Source organism: Cygnus olor, chromosome 3 (assembly GCF_009769625.2).
Source record: "Cygnus olor isolate bCygOlo1 chromosome 3, bCygOlo1.pri.v2, whole genome shotgun sequence".
NCBI lineage: Eukaryota > Metazoa > Chordata > Aves > Anseriformes > Anatidae > Cygnus > Cygnus olor.
In genome coordinates, this window is record NC_049171.1 from 40,215,054 (window position 1) to 40,222,727 (window position 7,674).

A 7,674-nucleotide genomic window follows, 5' to 3' on the forward strand; every position below is an offset into this window, starting at 1 on the left:
CTATTTTCAGCCTATATTTTTAAAATGAATTTGCCAGTTGAATGCTGATAGCTATGGATCAAATACAGTAGCCTGCAGAAAATAGGCTCATACTGCATGAGCAAGCACATGTAGATATGAGATTATTTTGCACACAGTGATTCCATTTATATAAACAACACTATTCTTGTCAATAACATTAAGTAACACCTGTAAACAACATCATCAGACTGTTGTAAACAAGAGTTTATATGTCAATGAAGCATCATTGTCTAAAGGCAGGAAAATTGATATGATTTATCTGTCTACATTTTTTCTTTTAATAGATGAGTTATCTTAACTGAATCAATCGTTTTCCACTTGTTGCGTTGCATTAGAAAAAAAACATAAGCTGGTTTTCTCCTCTCCTGTCTCTCTCTCTCTTTGTCTCTTTCTCTATCTCTCTCTCTCTCTCTCTCTCTCTCTCTCTCTCTTAGAAAGGAACAGCTACTTGAATTCATGATAGAAATAAATGTATTAACCAGTCAATGGAAAAGGGCTTATCTGAAATTACTCATACTAATAGCAAAGCTTCCAGGTGATAGTCAGAAATAAAAATATCAAATTAAAAGGACAGAAGAGAGATGGACAAGAATAAAGGAAAGATTTACTTGGGATAATCTTATTTTAGTGGTGTTTTCATTCATAATTAAGACAAAGTTCCTTCCATACTCTGTACTTTCTCCTCTGCTTCTTCAGATGGGAAAGGCTATGGTGGCAGAAAAGCCAGGACAGAGTTCACCACAGGTAGTTGGTGTAGCGAGTGTCATTAATTGCAGATTAAAGCTTAAACAAATTAATTTGACTGAAATTAACTTTAAGACATAGTGAAAAAAATAAAAATATTTCAATGGTACCAATCTTCCTTTTCTTCTATGTACCAAAATTTGCTTAAGAATATCTTCTGATTTTTTTTGTGTTCAAATACAGATAATATTCCATTATTAATGATATGTTGCTCTCCTCATTGTGGGATTTGTCCTTCTCTAGGCTATTCTGTTTTCAATAACCAATCACTTTAATGAAGTTTTAGAGCTGGGGTAATAATTTTCCTGGTGAGCTGTACCTCAGGGTGAACAGTCTTCAGAACATTTCATAAAAAAAAAAAAAGGGGGGGGCGGGGGAAGATGTTTCCTGGGTTGTGAAGGAGGAAGGTAAAAGAGATATTTGTTTACCCACATGGGAGACTTTTAATTTAAAAGGCATCATGCTACAGAGCATGGACAAAGGATATAGTCTCCACAAAAAACAGTCCATATTTTTTTTCACAATGTTTGAGGAACTCCATTTCCCAGAAAAACAAAATTGCTTTGGCAGACCTTCACTTCTTCATTCTTACTTTTAATTTTGATATTGTGTAAACAACTGCTAGTGCTGGAGAAGTAGAGGTCCAGATTTATATATAGAAAATGGCATGCAAATGTTAAGTGGGCAGAAATTCCTTTCAAAATGGAGACCATAAGTTTATAATCTCTTTGGAGGCAGAAAAGCCAAATTTTTGGTTAGCACTTTTAAAACAAAATTTCTATCAAATATTATAATAAGCAAACAGATAATAAAGATGTTACGTGAGGACAGACAGTTCTTGTGACAACATGAATGATTTGATGAGGAGCAAGAATTAGAACTTCAGAAAGGAAAGGTAGGTTTCTTCTTTACATTGGAAAAAAAGTAATCAAAACAAAAATGATTATATCTACTAGATTCATAAAAACAGAAAAGTTTTTGTTTCTGACTTAAGTACCCTCCCTGCACCTCCCAAGTTAACAAAACAAACACAAAACAATAATAATAAATAAATAAATAAAACAGTAAAAATATTGAATTTCAAGTCGATTCTGCTTTTATGAATAAGGCCAAAAGTGCACAAGTGAAAAACTCAGTGGGCAGAGATGCAGGAGAATGATATAGGTTTGAATGATGCCCAAATATCCCAATAGCCTTACCTAATTAACTCAAACGATGGAGGGTTTTAAGCCCTTACAGTGAAATAATAAAAGAGAAAAAGCTTTTATCATGCTGTGTCCATGCCTGTCAAATTATGTTCTACTGTAAAGCAGGCTTGCAGCTTGTCTTTGCTGTGTACATTGCTCAGGACGGGAGTATTCACACAAAATCCCTCCTGTGCAATTTGCAGATTGGTTCTTTCTTTAGAGGGAAAAATAATAATAATAATAATACAAAATATTCCAATTGCAGAATGTTACTGATGGAAATTAAATATAAGAAAATCTCTATTTTCTGAAACAGAGGCACAACCCTGTATGGTTTTCTAAGCAGATTGCCATATTTCCTCTTTGTTGTCTTTCTCCTAATGTAACATGTACTTCATTTTAAGCACTCAGCTTATTCTTTTCCTGAAATTGCATTTGATGTCAGTTATAAAACATGGGGCAGGAGCAAGGTACAAGATACAGGAGTAAGATACCAATAGCTTATATCTCTTTGAAGTCCTGTTCTTTAGGTCACACTGTTTCCGATATGCTTTCAACTGCTTAATGAACTGGTTTGGTGAGCTGGTACATGCTGTAAGCCTTTGAGAGTAAATCAAACAAAACAAATTTTACTTCTGAAGGAAAAAATGATATCCTGAATTTAACTCTGAGGTCTGTACTATGGATAGCCTTAAAAATAATCTTTCCATTTTCTTTTTGTTGATGATATTGTTACCATTTTAGCCAGAAGGATTTAATTGAAGAATAAGCTATCAAGCTGTAGGGAGATGAAGAATGAAGGTCACATCCTTTCTATTTTATCTCTATATTACTCTAAGCCTCAAACTAGCTTTTGGGATAATGCCTATTTCTGTGAAAAAAAAAAGTATTTCATTTGCTGCCCTTATAATGAGAAGCGTTCAAGAGCATGCAAGCATACAGAAACTACATCATGTGAGAAGAAGCCAGCTTAATGCTGTCTTTAGGCTCACTGCAGACACCAGAAGCTATACTTCAGTACAGCTATTCAAAGAGATCCTTTCCTATGGAAGTCTTAAGAGATTATTAAGTGCCTAATGTATAGCTTGGGTGAGAAACAAACAGGCCAGGTTAGGGTACAAAGGATGTAGGGTGCTAAGTGAGGCAAATATGACTGCATTTCTCAGAAAGCAGGACTGCATTTGGGAAAGAAGAAAATACATTGAGAAGGAAGAAGATTCAATCAAAAAGGAAGAACAGTTCAAGAAGTGAAAATATAAAAATAAACAAATCTCAGTATGGGTGAACTCTAAAGTGTTAACACAGTAGATGTCTATAGGAACTTCTTTGGAGAGTAGGAAAAGGTCACATGTTTCATAGTGTTAAAAGCTGCAATGAGCTTCATTTGTTATTCCAGGATGTGTAACTACACTGCAGAATAATTTCTGACTTCCACATTATGAACTAACATTATGGTCACACTGCTTAATGAAAGTAAGTTTATAAATAGGTTTGGCAGTATGTTAACAAGCTCTGCATACAGACAAACACAACAGATGCCAAGAGTTATGAAATGCCTGTACTGGCTACTTCTTTTAGTAAATGAAAAACACTGTCTAGGTCTGTTTAAAGCCTCTAGATAAAGACAAACAAACAGAAAGCATCTGTAACCTCTATTTTGCATGTACCTCTTATGACTGTTGCTTGGACCGTCCATTTCTGTCAGACTGATGAAAAAAATGGCTATTGCAGCTGTTCTATGGTGGCTGGGCTCTCCGCTGGTCAAGAATGCTGAAATTTAGCATAGTGCCAGACAAGACTTGTCAAAAGTTGCCTGTTGTGGACATTTCCTTAAATGTGTAAAGTGTCAGTGACAGTCTGAAATTGGCAGGTTTCAGAGTTTATTTCCATGCTTGTGTTACATAAACCCATTGCAATGCTCCTTCCCATACTGGTAACTGATTATGGTTAATCCAATAATAAAAACACAGATTTTGTCATAAGAGGATAATTCTCAAGTCATAAACAGAAGAATTTCCATTAAAAAGTGAGATTCATAGCCATACAGAGTTTTTCACTTGACAGTACTGGTCATATACATCTGAAATTGCAGGACTGCAAACTGCAAAAAATGCATGACCTTATCATAGTATCATAGAATCATAGAATATCCCAAGTTGGAAGGGACCCACAAGGATCATCGAGTCCAACTCCTGGCACCAAACAGGTCTATAAAAAAACAGAATTCAGACCATATGTCTGAGAGCACAGTCCAAACGCTTCTTAACGAGGAGCGGCTGAGGGAGGCTGAGGGGCGACCTTATCGCTCTCTATAGGTACCTTAAAGGAGGCTGTAGAGAGGTAGGGGTTGGTCTATTCTCCCATGTGCCTGGTGACAGGATGAGGGGGAATGGGCTAAAGTTGCGCCAGGGGAGGTTTAGGTTGGATATTAGGAGGAACTTCTTTACTGAAAGGGTTGTTAGGCATTGGAATGGGCTGCCCAGGGAAGTGGTTGAGTCACCATCCCTGGAGGTCTTTAAGAGACGTTTAGATGTTGAGCTTAGTGATATGGTTTAGTGAAGGACTTGTTAGTATTAGGTCAGAGGTTGGACTAGGTGATCTTGGAGGTCTCTTCCAACCTATATGATTCTGTGATTCTGTGATTCTGTGATTAAACTCCGACAGGCTTGGTGCCCTGACTACATCCCTGGGGAGCCTGTTCCAGTGCACGACAACCCTCTCAGTGAAGAACCTCTTCCTGATATCCAGCCTGAACCTCCCCTGTCGCAGCTTGACCCCATTCCCACAGGTCATATCGCTGGTCACTAAAGAGAATAGATCAGCGCCTGCCCCTCCACTGCCCCTCGTGAGGAAGCTGTAGACTGCGATGAGGTCTTTCCTCAGCCTCCTCTTTTCCAGGCTGAACAGACCAATTAACCTCCGCTGCTCCTCATACATATTCCCCTCCAGGCCCTTCACCGTCTTAGTAGCCCTCCTCTGGACACTCTCCAATAGTTTCACGTCCTTTTTGTACTGTGGTGCCCAGAACTTCACACAGTACTCAAGGTGAGGCCGTACCCTTGCAGAGTATATTCATAATTTGATAGAATTTCAGGACAGAAAACGTCAGCTAGTCTGATCTTCTGAAGATAATAGGTCATTATATTTTTTCAAGATATTCCTATAATAAACCCCCAAATTTTAGTTTGACTGGTGTGTGTCACTCCTCAGATAGAAAACAGCTGAGAGAGAAGGTCTATAATTAAATAGTACTTTTGTAGCAATTTGGGCAAGTAAGAAATGCCTAAATGATCTCAGCCACCAATCATACATCATTTTCACAAAATTTGATGGATTTTTAGTAGACACATTAACTAGTCAGATTTCCTTGGACACAGACTATTTTTTTGTTAGTCTGCTTGTATATTTGTGTCTAACACATTGGGTATGTGTTGTCAGAAGAATACATCCTATTCTTTAGTGAGATCATGCATCTGGTAAATGATGCCTGTTAATAACCAGTCCTTACATTTATTAACTTAGAAGTCCTACATGCAGTGACTTCACAGATCTACTTATAGTAATAATAAAGACTGCAGAAAAAAATTTTTTGGAACCACAAATTAGGAGTTTAGTCTTATTCATTTCGGATGGAGCTCTTACTGAATAATATCTTAGGACTTGAGAAAAATGTTTCCATAATGACTTAAATCTGTGGTAGAAAAATTTGGACCTAGCACATCAGGTGAAGGATCAATGTGTTATGTGGAATATATGTGGTTAAGAGAAAGGATGGCTGCTGAAGATTTCAAGTTCTCTCCCCATCTACATCAAAAAAGATATATACTAAACATGCACACATGTTTTTCTCACAATACTCAGGTGATTTTAATTAATTATTTGTATTATATTGGTGCCTAGAAGACCTAGCAAAAATCAAAGTTTCATTGTTACTTGCTGTATGAAACAGCTGGAGACAGTCCCTAACCTGCAAGCCCCTAGTCTAAATAGGAAAGTCAAAGGAGGAACAACATGAGCCACCAAGTCTGGAAGGGCTAAATGGACAGGCTGTCAGCAGTAGACCCACACCTAGTCTTTGGAAGATCTTGCTCCTGGATGAGCATGATGGCCATATGTCTTATTTGTACTTAGGTAAGGCTTTTCAAGCACTCCTAATATCAATTCACCCTCTACCTGCTTTTAGAAATAGTAGGCCTAAAAACAAAATAATAACTAAAAAAAAAAAAAAAAGGGCAAAACAAATACAAGAGTATATCATTTGTCATGCTATGTTTTTCATTGTCACACTGGCAGATGTGCTGTATCCATTAACCTTTTTGCAAAGAGCAGAAGGTAAGCTAGTTAACATTTGACAGCTTTACAGAGTCTATTGACTTCTAATGAAAAACTGACCACTACAAGATATTTTCTTTATATCTGCCTACTTCATACAGTTTGTCACTGAGGCAGTCCTTGAAGTCCTCATGTTTTACTCTCCCAGTTTCCCATATTACTTTAGCAAACAGAAACAGACAGTATTGTCATGATTTATTTACTACATGAGCTTTAATTTGTCTGCTCCAGGTTCATTCCATTCGGAAGACAACTTTCAGGCTGTTAGCTGATAGCATATGCTTTACAAAACACATGAATTTTGTTGCTTGGTCCTATCCAGTAGCTGACCGGGCCTCTGTCAGACTGTTGGATACAACAAACACTGTTTGCATGGAAAGGTTAATGGGTACAACATGTCCTTCTTGCACCTTGGAGAGAATCCAGCAGGTTCCCAAAATTACAGGAAGATTAAAAACAGTGATGATATCATCAAATGCCTGCGTGAGGATGCAGGTGCTCTAATGATAAGTTTGTGGCTGAATCTCAAAGTGGAAAGGGTTGAGAGCAATTCCCACTCCACGGTGTAATCAATCATTGGACAACCATATAATTAATAAACTGGATATATCACATAGTAATTTTCATTTTCAGAAAGCTTAACTATATTTTCAACATAGCTCAGCAGTCCTAGCGTCTACTTGATATAGCTGCAATAAATAAAAATGAAAATGAAAATGAAAATAAAAAATAAAAATAAAAATAAAAATAAAAATAAAATCATTAAGACTCCCAAGAATACAAGAATATATATATGATTTAGGTAGCTGTAACTGCTTTACTCTTAGTTTCAGGCACATGTATCGATCTACTTGTTTCATACTGCTATGCTAATTACTATAGGTCCAAAGAATAAAAATGTTGAGAAGTTCATAGCTGGTGGATAAGTTGATAAGCCACTGTCCATCATATTTGAGAACCTGTGGCAATCCAGTGAAGTTCCCACTGACTGAAAGAGGGGAAACATAGCCCCATTTTCAAATAGGAAAAAAAAAAAAGACCCAGGGAATTACAGGTCAGTCAGTCTCACCTTTGTGCCTGGCAAGAGCATGGAGCAGATCCTCCTTGAAACTAAGCTAAGGCACATGGAAAATAAGGAGGTGCTTGGTGACAGCCAGCATGGCTTCACTAAGGACAGATCATGCCTGAAAAACCTGGTGGCCTTCTACAATGGAGTTGCAGCTTTGGTGAATAGGGGAAGAGCAACTGGTGTAATCTACCTGAAATTGTGCAAAGCATTTGACACTGTCACGCATGACACCCTTGTCTTTAAATTGGAAAGACAAAGATGGGATGGATGGACCACTCAGTGGGTAAGGAATTGGCTGGATGATTGCGCATGTGTACTTGT